This window comes from Pinus tabuliformis, chromosome 6 (assembly GCF_031772625.1).
Source record: "Pinus tabuliformis cultivar Carrire ecotype Pingquan chromosome 6, CPIR1, whole genome shotgun sequence".
In the NCBI taxonomy this organism is placed as follows: Eukaryota; Viridiplantae; Streptophyta; class Pinopsida; order Pinales; family Pinaceae; genus Pinus; species Pinus tabuliformis.
Window position 1 is genome coordinate 376,366,313 of NC_142292.1, and position 16,714 is coordinate 376,383,026.

Genomic DNA, 16,714 nt, shown 5'->3' on the forward strand with positions numbered 1-16,714 from the left:
CGTTGTCAGGCCATGTTTGTTGGTGTACTTGTATCTGTAGTCACTCATGATGAGACGATATCAAATCCATAAACCTCCTAGTATACCATGACACAGGATAATTTCGGATACAGGTGACCGAGAGAGGCAACAAGGTTGTGAGGCGAGATGATGGCTCTGGGCACTGCTGATGAAAACTGTGTAAGGGTCACTGGGTGATGAAGATGGGCAATATGAGATGACAATGACTGTCCATCAGGTCTAGCTTGGCTGGAAGGAAAAACTGCGTAAATTTTGGGAGGGAAAGTTCGGGCTGCGGGAAGGCAAGGCAGACAAAATCTTTGCATTTTTTGGAACGAGCGGGCAGCAGGGGCTTGACAGCAAAATTTGCGCAATTTCTTGGAGGAACAGGCAAGGTTGCAAGGAGGATTGGCAGATAGGATTTGCACAGTTTTTTGGAGGAACTGGCTGGGAGTCTGACAACCAAAACCGCGCAATTTCTGGAGGGAACTGGTAGCTGGCTTCTTGGTCACTGGCAGCAAGAACTACACAATTCCTAGAGAAAACTGGAAGTCAGTTGCCGGGAGATTGATAACAAAAACTACACAATGCCTGGAGGAACTGGTAGTCTGTTGCTAGCGAGAGAAATTGTACTGATGTTGGGAGGCTGGCCTGCTGATCATCTCTGCACAATTTCTGAGCTAAGCAGACTGCTGGGTAGTAGAGGGCCTGCTAATCATCTCTACACAATTTCTGAGCTGAGCAGACTGCTGGGTAGCAGAGGGCCTGCTGATGAAAACTGCGCAATTTTCTGGATGAGCAGCCGATTGACTGTCGGGAGGACTAGCTAGAAAAATTGCACAATTTTCTGAGTGAGATAGGGACTGGCACTAGATGGCTATCTGGCCTGTCTATGTAATTTCTTCAGTCAGAAGAGCGGGCAAGGTAAGCAGCCTCTATGCAAATTTGAGGGGATCTAGTCCTGGGGTGGCTGTTGGGTCCAACTTTGCTGGTGGCTAGCATGAAGGTTGATTGAATTGCTTGCGGGCAACGTAGCTTGAATTGACTTGCTTGGTGCTTTTGAGTTGTTCTTGGTGATAGTAGGCCGAGTCGATGGCGAGGTGATCATCTGACTCTTAGAGAGGAGTCCGGTCGTCAGAACTTCAATAAAATGACTAAGTGTGTGAACGAGTGAAATATGCATATGTGATCTTGCAACACACACTTGCATGACTCGATGACGAGACGACTCAAACCATCCAGACATTTATGTACAACATGACTGATCGATGGTGTAGGCGACAAGCATGACCTTTGTGATTGATCGTTAGTCGACCGTTGTGATGCAGAAAAGTGTTCCCTCTGCGAACAGAGGCAACCCCTCTAACCCTAGAGTGGGTCTAGTCACAAACAAGGACAGATCAACAATAGATTTCCTTAAATAGTCATAGTTGGAGGGCCTACCTCAACCGGTGGTCGATGGAGTTCCGTTGCGCTGCTCCAGCTTCCACTTCCTTCTCCTAATGAGTAATCAACTTGAAACAATGCAAAGGAAATACAACAAAGCACGTAACAGGAACAACAATGATCTATTTACTCACAAAGTCAAGAAGTCATGAGCTATCAAGTACATTACATACAAGACATAGGAAAACATCATTGATTGCAGTAATTATGAAATAAGAGTAAGCTTACAACCAAAGTCTTGACGTCACAAACCTGCTCAGAGGGATCCAGCCAGCATGTTCCTCAAGCATTCACTCCTTGAAGATGGATCTCCCAACATACAAGTCTCTCTCACTCACAAGTTTTACACAAGATTAAGGGCGCTTCACAGCCTTCCTCAAGCTATCAACAATTCCACACTTGTCACACTCACACCGGCTATCTAGCAAACTCACAAACACTAACATCACTCAGCAATCATTCCCAAGACTAAGAACTCCAAAAACTAGCAGCACATAGCAATGATGGGAGTTTAAATAGGAGAAGGAGTCTCCATGAAAGGTGGGAGGATGAGCTTATATCCAAGGAAAGTAGCACAAATGACGGAACAACCATGCCAGAGAAAGGAGGGCGACATAAACTAGGCCAACAAATAGGTCTGGAGTCATCTGGAAGGCCGACTGTTGGAACAAATTCTCCCAATATGGATCATCGTGAGCACATAATTGGTCCTCCGTGCTGACATCGCTATTGGATAACGTATCTAGTCAGGTCATCGCCGAATATTACAAGCGACAGTCGCGCTAGCACATAAAATCGGACCATCGTGGGAATCAGGTGTACTTCCATGATGGCAGCGCTTCTGGGCTGTTTTGGAGCGCCCTTCAGCACGTTTATTTGGCCAACAGACGCGATGAGGTAGAAACCTTTGGAAAAGTGGGTCATTTGGCAACATCAGAGAGCATTTGTCTAACATGAGCATGTATGACTTGGACACATGACACAGTAGGAAGACTGGAATGAAGACAGTGACAAATTATTGTGTAACAGATGCCCCCTAAAGTATGAATCCCGAGAGAGAGGGAGGGGTGAAATGCTTTACGAAATTGACTGAACTGGAACACCATCTGGAAGAACCTGCATGCAAGTACAACTGATATCTCTAATAATGAAGTACATGTAGTCTAGGCATGGGCACAACCATCCAAAAGACATACGAAATAGGTCTGTGGTATGGACGCAGCCATCCACCTAATGAGACCATGATGATGATAAAGGTATGGTCGCATCCATCCATGAGGACTCAGGTATGGTCGCAACCATCCATCGATGAGTCATGTAATCATAAAACCAATCCACGCAGCCCGAACATGTGTAATTTGAGTTCGGGGTCTTGAACCCATCCAATCATAGTACAAATTCTAGCATGCGAATAGATGTGCTGAGGTCAAGCATGATAGAACATCGCTTGATTACCGGTCAATGATGAAAACTGTTAACAAGTGCAAGAGAAACCACCAATAATGCCAATGGCTCTCAAGGTACTGTCTAGCACAATCCACGAAGTGTGAAGAAGGAGCTGAAGTCAAACACTTGTGGAATCACCCAATCAACGACCAATGATGAAAGTCGACTGTCAGGTGCGAAGAACTTGCCATTGAGGCATGCAAGCTCTAAGGTACCAAAGGGGATCTCTAGATCAATCTCCTGGATAATGAGCTGATGTCGACAGGAGATGACCCGTCGCAGGAGGGCCATAATGTTTCCCCCATCAACGACACGAGATAAGGAACAAGTGGTAGATGGTGAAACAGAGTATCAGAGGAGAAGGCGAGGGTGTAAACTGTAGAAGGATTATACTCTTGAACATGTCAGCGACACGACTCCGGAGGGTGGCAGCATTCAGGCACCAAGGGATCAGAGGCTCGAAGGAGACGACATGAATCGAATGGAATGAGGCTAGAATGATAACCCAAACCCACGGAAGGCCAAATGACGATGTATGGATGTCCCAACCCGACAAGAAGCAAAAGTGTCGATGTTCAAGAGTGACTAGCTGCCATAGACAATCAATGATAAACCTGCTATTGAGTCCAACCTAGTAATAGTTTAACGAGCCCTAGGAAGGAGAAGCTTGAGTCTCGTCATGGTGACGAGTCCAATGTCATCAAGGTTTGAAGAGTCCGACATAGGTAAAACTCAGAGTCTTTTTCATGTTTAGAGAGTTTGAAAAAGACACGGAAAAGAAAACTCCAGGGGGGTCCTTTTTCGTAGAGTTGTGTCTCTCGAGCCCGAAAAGGTATAAAACGATACTTGAAAGAACTGCCCGACCATTACGATCGAGGAGTACTTTTCGTAACTAGTGACTTCGACTCGAAAAAGTAGAAAAGCGGTCGAAATCACGTCGTTTCGTAACCGATAACGAGATTGAAACGACAAAGGCCTGACAATCTTTTTGTGTTTAAATGATCAGAAAAGAGCTTAAAGATGACCGCCTCTCATTTCTTTTAACGAGTCAAGAGGAAAACTCGGCTATCTTTTCATTTTTCAAGTCGGAAAAGAGCTTAAAGACGAATTTTCGGGATCAAGTGTTCACGAAGCTGGCATAATTCCACTACTTGAAGCTCTGCACAAAAACACGTCACACATAAAACCATTCGAGATAATATGAACAATATACATAAAAACATAGGTAAAAACCATATTTTGACTATCCATATGGCAAAACAATGAGAAAAAACCCACATTTGTAAAATATAATTTTTAATTTCCAAAAATTATTATAAAAGGAGGTTAATCCAACCATTTTTACCATAGTTACTGTTCATTTCACTGTGGAGCACTTTGGAGCACCAAAGTTGGTGAGCTAAATTTGGCTTCAATTGTCCATCATCCTCCCCGAAACTTGTTCCAGGTAAGTAGTCCTTATAAGAAGAGCTTCGGCGAAACTTGTTCCAGGTAAGTAGTCCTTGTCCTGCGCTTCAATTCCATACCCTTTTCATGCATTTGAACGTTTAAATGTGTTAATTTGGGCGGTTTTTTGAACCGAGTTCCGCCGCTCGGTCATCGCGGCTATAGCCTTCGGGTCCGCGATGACCAAAAAAATTAACACATAGCGCGCTCCGATCATTGCGAAAAAGTGGTGTACTTCCACGATGACTGCGAAAAAATGAACTAGAGACCTCGCGTCATCACGTCTGTTTTTAAAACAGACGCGATGACGACACGAACTTATGTTTTTTGCAAATTACGCATTGAAATTTGATAACCGAAGCGCTAATTCAATTTTTTTCGTCATGCAGGTGACAATGGCGTTTGTTTGGCAAGAGCGGATGCATGATGACAACGATATAGAAGCTTTCACCGATGTGGGGTGCCAAAACGCATTACGAGCATGCGGATTGCTCAAATTCTTCCTAACTTCGAATCTCCAATCACAACCTGATTTGCTGGAGCTACTGATTCGGGCCTGGAATAGCACAGATGGGAAATTCATCATCCGAGGCCAGGATATCAAGTTCGACACTACAGACATATATTTTTTAACCGGGATGTCTCATCGAGGTGAGAGGCCCATTCTGGAGGGGCAGCGACCCGGGGGCGATTCCCTAGAGATGCTGATGGCTCAGGTGTGCCCACGGGCACACAAGACGAGGAGTGGGAAGGTGGCAATCCCAACAGTGGAAAATGTAGTCCTTCGTGCTATGCTTTTCATGGTGGCACGGGCAGCGGGCTCCCAAGCCCAACATGAGGCTTCGAAGACCCATCTTCGGCTGGCTCTCGAGTGTCTAAATCCCACCATATTTAACTGGGCAGAGATGATGATGACAAACATGAAGAGGCAACTCACCAACTGCCGTCGAGGAGAGACAAAGCAGTTTGGTTATGGATCCATCTTAGTCCCGCTCATGCTGGAGCGGGTGCCAGAACTGTAGTTACAGGACATGGATTTGGATTTACCCAGGCCACGCGAGACCAGGGCCACATGATGCGCTCACGTCATGCCACGAGGAGGTGGCGGATGATTGGTGGCGTGGGGGACATTGTTCCGAGAGTGGCTAGAGTGCCAGATGATCTTTGTGGAGGATTGGCCATATGCCGGCATGGACTTCCTCGGAGATCCTAACATGCAGTTGCCTGCTGGAGAGCAGTGGGATGACGGTGGTAAGACACTTGATCATACATGTTTTTCATTTTTATTTATTTTTTATGATGTTTTTTGATTTTTTCATGTATATGTCCCAATGACGAATGCTATGGTATGCAGATGTAGGACTAGTGAGACTCGTCGGGCTGGCACTAGAGGTGCAGAGGGATGCGCAGGGCATTGCAGCACTAGCCTTGGCTCCTCCAGTTGATGATACGATGGAGACAATGATCCAGAACCTTGAGGGCCTGTTAGTAGGGATTCCAGATTACATGGGGATCGAGGAGGTCCCTAGAGCATCCCAGATCCACACAGTAGGAGTGGAACCCAGGATGCACTGCCTGTTGAGGCGGGTGACATGAGCGATGGTGTACTATAGGGAGCAAAACTCACCGCAGTAGACACCTAGGTTTTTATTTCCTGCTGGTGAATTTTTGAGAGACATGTGTCTCAGATGTACAGAGAACACAGACTCTATTTGGACATGTACACTTATTTTTTGAGCGCCTCGGTGCGCCACACAAGATATATATATATATATATATATATATATATATATATATACATATTCCTATGGTCTATTATTGTGTTTTACATGCTTCTTGTACACTGTTTTGATTACATGTTACACAAATGTATGTCTAATACATGATTAGCCAATGCATCAGTTAACGTGTTTAATCGTCGTGGATTTGTGCTGATATGTAATGAAATCAAAATTCATTTCTAATAATTTAACACGTAAATACAACCTTAAAATCCGATGGTCTCTGACGGAAGATCGCCCATTGAGCTGGTGGACGACAAGTTGAGAGTCCAGGTTCACAACCAATGCATGAATATCGAGATTAATCGCCTCACTAGTAACTCAATCACATCACTATATTCAGCGACATTGTTTGTGGTACAACCTAAACAAACACCTTGAAGGTCTATCAACTCACCGTGAGGATTGTAGATCACCCACGCCGTAGAGGACAAGTTGCGGGTACTGCGGAAGGCATCATCGGTGAAACGAACATAAGGTGCACCAGACCAAAAACATGAAAACACACACACACAAAACACCTGCTAAAACACACGTATGTACAAACCAAAGTGCATGGAATTCACGCATAGTAATTTTTCAAGTAAAGCCCATTTCGAGGCTTATCCCGTTGCGCCACTGTGTGATCGTCCTAGATAATGTAGGCGTCGTCTCGGCCCATTTTGTAAAATAATCAATGGCATCGATGATATACCCATGCCCCCCGGCCGAGCGAGGGTTACAAGCCATATAATCAATGCCCCATTTAGCAAAAGGGCCGATCGTATCAACAGGGTGCAATGGGGAACCAAAAGCAAAGCGCTCAAGACAAGGAAGCATTTCCTGGTGGGCAGGGAGAAACGAGGAACGATGGTGATGATCGGACCAAGGGGGTTCCTCGAGAGACATGGTCTCGATAATGGCTTCATCAGAAGGAAATATTTCCTTTAAGGGATCCGAAGAAGCGTCATCTCCAAGCCAAGGGGAATGAGCGTACGAGTCGAGAGCCCTGCTCGAGGGAGCAAGTTCAAAAGGTGGAGCCGATGTAGAAACAATTTCGACGTAGTTGAGCTCGGCAGGACTCAACGGCATCTCATCACCCCAAGAGTCTACTTGATCAGCAGGGGGAAGAACCCACGGATCAGAGCGAACATAAATCATATTGATAGGAGCGACGTTAGGAGGTGGGAGTGAAAAAACACCCATCAGGGCAGGATCTTTAAAAAGTCCAGCTCCCACACTCTCATATGGGATGGAGGTATGCTCCAAAAAAGGCATGTTGCCTTCAGAAGAGGAGGCAAAGAAGGACAGCTGGTCTACTGTGACGATCTTCCCCTGATGAGGGAAACAAATGACACGAAATAGAGATGAAGCCACGGCTCGCATGGCGTATGTCCAGCTACGTCCCAGAAGGAGGTTGTAGGTAAGATTAGCATCAACAACTTCAACTTCCACTTCGACCATCTTCCCTTCCAAAGTAATGGGAAAACGTTGGAGTATACCATAAGGGCGAGACTCTCTCCCATCAAAGGCTTCCAAGGTCGTAGGAGACTGGCTCAGAGTCGGAGAACCAATAGCCTTCCAACAGGCAATAGACATGATGCAAGTTGAAGCGCCTTCATCAATGACTATACGATGAATCGTTTTGGAATTGATGATGACCTGTATGAGGAAGGAAATTTGGTGAGGCAGTCTCGGTATATGGCTTTCCAGGTCAAAAGTAATCAGATCCGAGTTAGCCGGGTCTATGCCACCGATGGCCGATAGCAAGGACTTCCTCTGAGAGGGGCAGCTCTGGAGTACTTCTAAAGTGGACATAGCTAACGGAGCCTGGGCTAAGTCCTCAACGATGCTGTAGTGCTGGGCAGCACGAGCATTAGGGTTGTAAGAAGATTTCTGGAGTACACCTTTAGGAGGGGGTTGGACGGGCGTCTCAGTGCTAGGTCTCTCGATATGGAGCGGACCAGAACTGGATGGAGGAGTGCTAGAGGGGACCTCAGGCTCTTTCCCGGCAGGCGACAGATACTCTTTTGCCCAAGTACTGATGTGGACGGGAATCGTCCCAGCCATAAATACTTGAGAACCAAAGGGAGAAGAGGATTGGGATGGATCAGCCACCATTTGCGTTTGCTGTGAGGGAAAAGGTTCTTTGAGCATAGCAGGAGTCCCGGGAGCACCTTTCAACAAACGAATAATTTTAGACTGCCTTGGGCGGTCCTTGGTATAGTGATCCTTGTCACATATAAGACAAGGGTACTTGGGCTTGCGTTTGGCGCCTTCCTTGGGTGGAGGCTTAGGGGAATCCTTCTTAGGTTGATCCAATTTATTCTTTCCTTTTCCCTTCTTCTTTCCTTTTGAGGCTTTGTCCGCCGTGGTGGACTGAACGACGTTAACCTCGAAGTACTACTAGGATTGGATATAGCCTGAGAAGTATTTTCATTTGGAGCATTCGACTTTTGCTTCCCAGGGTTCGCGGAAGTTTTCTTGGAAGGCGGATTAACAGAACCGATGATACCGTCAACAGATGGTGTTGGCGGGGCTTTAGAAGTTCTGGGTCTCGGGGCATCAGGCAAATAATCATATAGCGTACCGGACTGGGAGTAAACCAAGTCAAGGTACTGAGCGTGCGCAATAGCCTGCTCTTCAGTTACACATGTCCCCATAGCAATGTCCCACGCTATCGGACCGAAAAATGAGGTCGTGAACCAGTCGGTGAGAAGCTGATCGGGAATCCAAAACTTAATCAAATGACGATGCCGTCTCCATTCATGGATATGATCAGAGATATGCATAGCCATTTTCTGTTTCAAGGATGTCAGGAGGTGTGTGCCCGTTTCATATCGAATCGACAACTGAAAATGAGTTAAAAATTCCATAGCCAACGAGTTAAAATCTTGAAAAGATCCGCGAGATAACTCAATATACCATTTAGTAGCAGAGCCAGTGAGAGTCCTTTGAAAAAGGCGGAGCCGGATTGAATCATCAAGCCACGAATTCGATGAACACCATAGATGATAAGTCATGACGTGAGCCTGGGGATCTTCTCCAGCTTTACCATCAAATTTGGGACAATCACCAGGAATCTTAGTTGGAACCGGGGGCCAATACAGATTATGAAGAATAGGATCATTTGTCAGTTTGGACACATCCGGTAATTCCAACGTTGCTAAAAAGGGTAATTGAGGGTTAAAGGACATCTGAGGCCGCGGGTAGGAGGTAGTACCAGAGTTCCAGCCGGCTACCGGTTGCCCCCATTGATTTTGTCCAGACGGATTTGGCCCAGGAGGGTTTTGTCCATAGGGATTTTGTCCATATGGGTTATAGGATGGCTGACCTTGGATTTGCCCCCCAACATTCCATTGGTTACCAACTTGGCCTGCAGGAGCAACGTAAGGTTGCTGGTAATTATGATAAGGACTCACCTACAGTTGTTGATAATTTTGATATGGGGCAAATTGAGTTTTCCCTTGGGATTGCTGGAAACCATAAGACGGATGGGCTCCAAACTGAGCCTGGGAGGGAGGCTGTGTTTGATAGGACGGTTGGGATTGAGATCTAACCTGCATTTGAAGACTGGATTGGGTCTGGAGCCCAGCCTAGGGTTGAAAACCGTGTTGAGCTTGAGAAGTAACAATCATTTGAGTGCCCGGTTGAGCAGGCCCAGAAGAATGTCCTTGAGAGAATTAAGGCTGAGTCATCTAGCTAGGAGTTTGACCTAGTTGAGATTGAGATTGACCCATTTGCCCAGAAGGTTGAGCTTGTTGCGTGTTGGGTTGTCCTTGCACAACTGAGGGTTGTCCTGATAGACCGGATCACTGAGCAGACTGGGCAGTTGGTTGACCTGATTGAATTTGAGGCTGATCGACTTTTCCAGATGGTTGACCATACTGGACAGTGGGTTGGCCTTGCTGAACGTAAGGTTGATCGACTTGTCCAGAAGGGTAGCCTTGCTGGACACCAGGTTGGCCTTGTTGCATGTAAGGTTATCCCGAATTACCAGAAGGTTGTGCAAAATAGGTAAAAGATGGACCTGAAAGGGTTGTCCTTGTGGGCCTCCAGGTTTCCCTGGATAAGACTGCCTGTAATACTGCTGCCCATAAGAGGGTTGCATGTAAGACGGTTGGCCTTGATAAGGTGGTCCTTGGAGATGTGCAGGCGATACTTGGCCACCGCCGTAACCAGTGGTGGTCCAAGCAACGGATAATGGGACCGTGACCTCAACCGCAGGCTGAGGTGGCCGAGGTCCACGGTAATAGATATGAGCCCCTCTAGAATCATAATAATGAAACAGATTTTGAGGATCCAGATTCTGAATAGCATGCAAATATCGATCGTATGCCCCCCCTGCTGGAATATAACCAGAAGAAGATGGGGCACCTAGTGTAGGATCAACAACTCCAGGTACATATGTCGATGGGCCACTATTAGCTGACCCTGAAGAAGGTCCAATAGCAATGGTCACAATTGAGGATGCAGTAATGGCACCGACAATGGGGGTTGAAGAAACCACACAGACAATTGTAATAGTCAGGACGGAAGTGATAGACACATTATGAATTTGAGGAATAAAGGACTCCGAGGTTAGAGTGATGGTGTGTGACCACATAGAACTCGTAGGGGGGGTCCTAGAAGACATAAAATCCCTCAAAGCCTTATAGCGTAAAGGCAATGTAACACCAAGAGGGGTGATACGAAAAGGTGTAGTTTCCGTTGAGGTGGGAATTTCACCGCTCGTCGCAACGGATTCTTCACTTGTGATGGGGCTGTGTCTTCCATATCAGAAGAAGACATTGGGACTGAAATGCTACGAGGAGTACCAAGAATATCTTGTTCAGAAGGCTCCCAAATGGGGTTCCAGTGAATTTCGTAAGTCTCGTCCTCTGGAGCGTGAGAGTTAATCAGTTGGATACTCGGAATAACAGGGAGAGTATCACTCACAACTGGTACCTCAGGAGAAACAGAAAAAGGAGACCCTTGGTCACTTGGAACGGGAGACGGGATCGGTGATTCTGCTAGGATGATGACTTCAAAAAATCCTAGGAAAACTAACGAGGAAGGACCCTACTCAAGCTAACGCAAACAAGATCTAACAGGGTAAATGTGAATTGTGGCCGAATAAATTTTAAGACACAGGAACAGAACTTGACCTTTTCATCTTTAAAGAGTCGAGAAAAGGACAAAAGATGACTCTAGTCACCTTCGAATATTTAATGAGCCTAAAGTGACAAGTGCTCAGATGGACCTTTTCTTTTAGGGAGTCCGAAAAGGAACGAAAGTGACTACTCTGGAGAACTAGGCAAAAGGTTTACCAAACAAATCCGTAAAACTGCATATACACCTTGGTAGTCATATGAAAACCAAGGACTTTCCGTACGACAGTCAATCTTCCCGAATGCTGTGTTCGGTGCGTTATGGCTTGTAAGGTGGCAGACATGACTTCCTATGGATAAAGGATGATAACCTAGTGGGGTCTCCCAGCATATACTCGACGGTACATGGGAGCACAATTCCGTGCTAGACCACTATTGAGTCACAGAAGGAGGAATCACCCAACCTTGAGTGGAAACAAAAGTGACTAGGTTTAACGACGCCGGAGCACATCTCTAGCCTAGACCTCTAAATGTGTGCGTTATGTTCCAATGCGTTGTTAGATTTATTCAGTTCATTTTAGAGTTGATCTTGGATTATGTTTCAGTTTTCAGGCCTTACCATATGTATATAACAAATCCTAGGATGCAGCTAGAATGAAAGAAATATCCTTTTTTTCGATGAACACCTACCTATGGGAGGGTAGAGAGATCATTCCCAAACCAAGAAAACCAAGACAACAAAGCAGTCACTCAATGCAAACAAACATCAATTCCTAAAGTGCACGAATACTACTAATGAGAGATTTAATCATTCGCTTTTCAATATGCAACTTGAAATGCAAATTCACTTTCACTTTCGCATGCTAAATGAAATGTAATCCTTTTGATTTTGATGTCTCTTAAATCTAAAAGAAACCAATAAGCAATAGACAAATGTGGAAAAATGGTTGATCCAAACAATTGTAATCTATGTCCGGATAGTGAAGAGAAATCGAATCAATGCCGAGATTGGTCCAATAACATTCACTAAACAATCAACCAAAAGTCAGCAAAGGGGAAGGCTCAATCAAACGAACAACAAGCTGCAAATGAATCTTTGAGCAACCAAGCAACCAAGCGAAACTGGTCCAAAAGACTTGAAACAATGAAACTAGGTCACAAAGCAAGAAAAACAAGATCCATTCCACAAAGCTTACAAGGGAGTGCCTCAACCTCTAAACAGTGAAAAACAAGTTATCAAACAAGTGAGAACAACAAGGGACTAGTAAGACTGATGGATTCAGGAGGTAGAATTGAAAAAATCAATTCTACAGCAATCAGCGCGGGTGATACACAAGCAACAAGCGCTAATGAAGAACACACCGCAACAACAAAGCGATGTCAGCGCGGAAGTACACGACTTTCCTGCGATGGTCCGATTTACAGAACCGTCGTGACTGTTAAGCATAATTACGCGATGAACAGGATACTACAAAAGGGGTGACGCGATGACAGCGCGATTGTTAAATTAAAAGCCGCGATGATGTTCAAAACAGTAACAAGTGAACCAAAAACTCCCAAATCAAAGACAATCAATCTTTAATCAAATAAGGGCATTTCCCAGATCAAACTAGGAAACTCAAAAGACTGGTAACGAATCCCCAAAACTTCAAAAGAGATCAAAACAAAAATCAAGACAATAGTAAATAAGAAAAGAAGAAAGGCCAAAGCTCCCTAGTGGAGTTGCCAATTTGTGATGCAGGAAAGTGTTCTCGCTGCGGACAGAGGCAACCCCTCTAGCCCTAGAGTGGGTCTAGTCACAAACAAGGACAGATCAACAATAGATTTCCTTAAACAGTCATAGTTGGAGGGCCTACCTCAACTGGTGGTCGATGGAGTTCCGTTGTGCTACTGCAGCTTCTGCTTCCTTCTCCTAATGAGTAATCAACCTGAAACAATGCAAAGGAAATACAACAAAGCACATAACTAGAACAACAATGATCTATTTACTCACAAAGTCAAGAAGTCATGAGCTATCAAGTACATTACATACAAGACATAGGAAAACATCATTGATTGCATTAATTATGAAATAAGAGTAAGCTTACAACCAAAGTCTTGACATCACAAACCTGCTCAGAGGGATCCAGCCAGCATATTCCTCAAGCATTCACTCTTTGAAGATGGATCTCCCAACATACAAGTCTCTCTCACTCACAAGTTTTACACAAGATTAAGGGCATTTCACAACCTTCCTCAAGCTATCAACAATCCCACACTTGTCACACTCACACCAGCTATCTAGCAAACTCACAAACACTAACAACACTCAGCAATCATTCCCAAGACTAAGAACTCCAAAAAATAGCAGCACATAGCAATGGTGGGAGTTTAAATAGGAGAAGGAGTCTCCATGAAAGGTGGGAGGATGAGCTTATCTCCAAGGAAAGTAGCACAAATGACAGAACAACCATGCTAGAGAAAGGAGGGCGACATAAACTAGGCCAACAACCAGGTCTGGAGTCATCCGGAAGGCCGACTGCTGGAACAAATTCGCCCAATCCGGATCATCGCAGGCACATAATTGGTCCTCCACGCTGACATCGCTATTGAATAACGTATCTAGTCAGGTCATCGCCAAATATTACAAGCGACAGTTGCGTTGGCACATAAAATCGGACCATCGTAGGAATCAGGTGTACTTCTGCAATGGTAGCGTTTCTAGGCTATTTTGGAGTGCCCTTCAGCGCATTTATTTGGCCAACAGACGCGATGAGGCAGAAACCTTTGGAAAAGTGGGTCATTTGGCAACATCAGAGAGCATTTGTCTAACATGAGCATGTATGACTTGGACACATGACACAGTAGGAAGACTGGAATGAAGACAGTGACAAATTACTGTGTAACAACTGTGACAATGCTTGCATGATAGTGAATGTGGCTCCGTGTGTGAGTGCGAAATATGTTTCCATAGTGAACACAACAATACACACGAAGCGAAGACTTTGAGCATAACCAAAACATGGTCGCAAGCATAACTTCGACATCAACATGTAAGACTTGGTGAAATGAACAAGCAAGGTGAATGCGAAGACTCACGCGAGCTCACGGGGTGAACCCGAGTGTGTACAGTCATCAAGTGAAACTCTCAAGGGAGGCTCCGAAGTTGGGTGCAGGCCAACATTTTGGAGGAAAGTGTTGTAGCCACTACAACTCTTGGCAACACACTGGTAGAATTCCAGCTTCTCTATTTTGGTTCATTGACAACATAGGGCCTTGGTATTTTGGGGAGTATTGAATTGTTGTGTGGGTTACTTCGGATTCCCCATTTACCTCATGGACACACATGGTTCACCTTTTTCCAACTTAGTCAAACACATTCAAAAGTTTAGATTGATCACAATGTTTTGAATTCGTGAAGGGTAGTTTAGCTTGTGAGTTGAAGATTTTCAGAGTGTAAGTTTTCATCTCTGGTGTTTCTCTACTGCCAGCAGGCCTGGACAGTACCCTGACGGAGTCATGCAGGAACACAAACATTGCTCCACTACTAGCGAGCCTGGTCAATACCCCGGTGGAGTTGCACGCTTCACCTCTATGCACAGGAATCCTTTCTCTTCTTTCACCTTTGTATTTTTCAAGAGGACTATGCATAGGCACTTATTTATTTTTGGGGTGGAAGAGGGATCCTTACTTATTGAGAGTAGAAGAGGTTGTTCCTTCAGAGAAGCATGTAAGACCTCTGACATAGGTCTACTCGTTTAAATTTTCCCCTTCTTAACTTCTACTATTTGGATGAGGTTGAACACACAGAGCAGAAGGCTGAGTACAGGCATGGGGTTTCTTAGTGTGGACACAGGTTCATGGTTGGGCTAAAACTTCCCTTGCAGACGGTTCGTATTTTCCATCAAGACTTCATCGACCGAAGATTATAACCAAGCAAAGAGAAGACAGACACAAGATTGGCTAAGTGTTGCAATGTCACAAGTCTCTTCAAATTTCAGCCACATACTCAATAAAAAGACAAAACGTGGTAGTTGGAAACACTTATTTTCGGAAACAAAAATAGTAATATATCAAGCAAACAAAACAAACTTAAACAAAAATAAGAAGCTGAACAAACAAAGTGAAAACAAAGATAGTAAGCAAAGCAAACAAGATGAAAACAACAAGCAATAAGAAGACTATGTATGAACATGGCACGAGGCAGGACCCGACCTATGAGAAGTAACACTTGAGATTTTGTTCGTCGACAGGAAGGTTGTCAAGCCTCCCGTTAAGTGATTGCAAATGGCATGTGTGTGTGCCAGGTTTCTCACGGACCAGTATAATTCCACCAGGTTCTGCTACCGGAACTTGATGGTATTCCAAAATACCTTCAAGTGAAGATGACACCACTGCTTCAGATACTGCATGCAACATAGGCTCAGATGATGGCATGGGGTAGTTGTTTTTATTTCGGGAGCGGTTCAAGTTCCTGAAGTCAATGCATAAGCGATATTCCCCAGATTTATGACAGGAGGAATTTAAATTAGAAACCCAAGTATGATGATGAACTTTGCAAGTAATCCAATCATCCAAAATGTTAGTCAATTTTTTCTGTATAAGGAGTTCAAACAACATATGTGTTTACCTAGCCTTTGTTGCAACGACTTGTCTCCTCCTTTACCTGGAATCCCGTGTTGAGTTGCTATTAAGTAGTGTGTATTCAGGTCATTATCTGCCCATGTAGACACATCCCAATACTGTTTCATCAAGCGGTCAAATACTTGTCGCTACTGTCATGCGGAAAGAGTCGTTAGTGCGGACACAACCGACCTCCCTAGAAGCAAAAGCTTTCTAGTGACAAACAAGACAAATAAATCCTACCTTTCTCTAAACATGCATTGCAAATACAAGTAATCAGGGGATCTTTAACATACCTTTAGTCCAACGCTTTGTAGTAGTCCAGCCTCGCCGATCCGGATGAGCTCCTCCTTCTCTTCGAAACCTGCATTCACTAACAAGCCAAAAGATTAAATAGCACCTGATAAACTCACAAAACAATACATATCCATCATACAGACCAAGGAGTATATGAAACAAACCATGAATAACAATCTGTTGAGAAAAATAAGTTCATTTGCATTAAAAGGTAACAAAAGGAACCATTACAACCTGAGCCTTGGTGTTGTGCAAGTCCCTCCTAGGGTACAACAAGAGTTTTCCTTTACTTTGATCAGCTCACCCACTCTCAAATAAGGCTAGGAAAGGATGGGAATCTCTCCTCTCAAGCTTTACAAGGGAGTCCTAATTCCAACAGCATCTACCCTTAGGAATGTTCAGCTTTCAACCTCCCCTCCCTTTGGCCCAATGCCTGTATTTATAGTGTTCTAGAGGAAGTTATTCAGGTCCACCATCAATGGGATAAGCCCCTCTTTGGATGGGATAGCTCCCCCCTTGATGGGATAAGTTCCTCTTTGGTAGGGATACATGAACCATCTGGAGGCGCTTCATACACGTCAAACAAGCTTCTAGAAGGCTCTAGAAATGACCACAAGTAACTTTTTG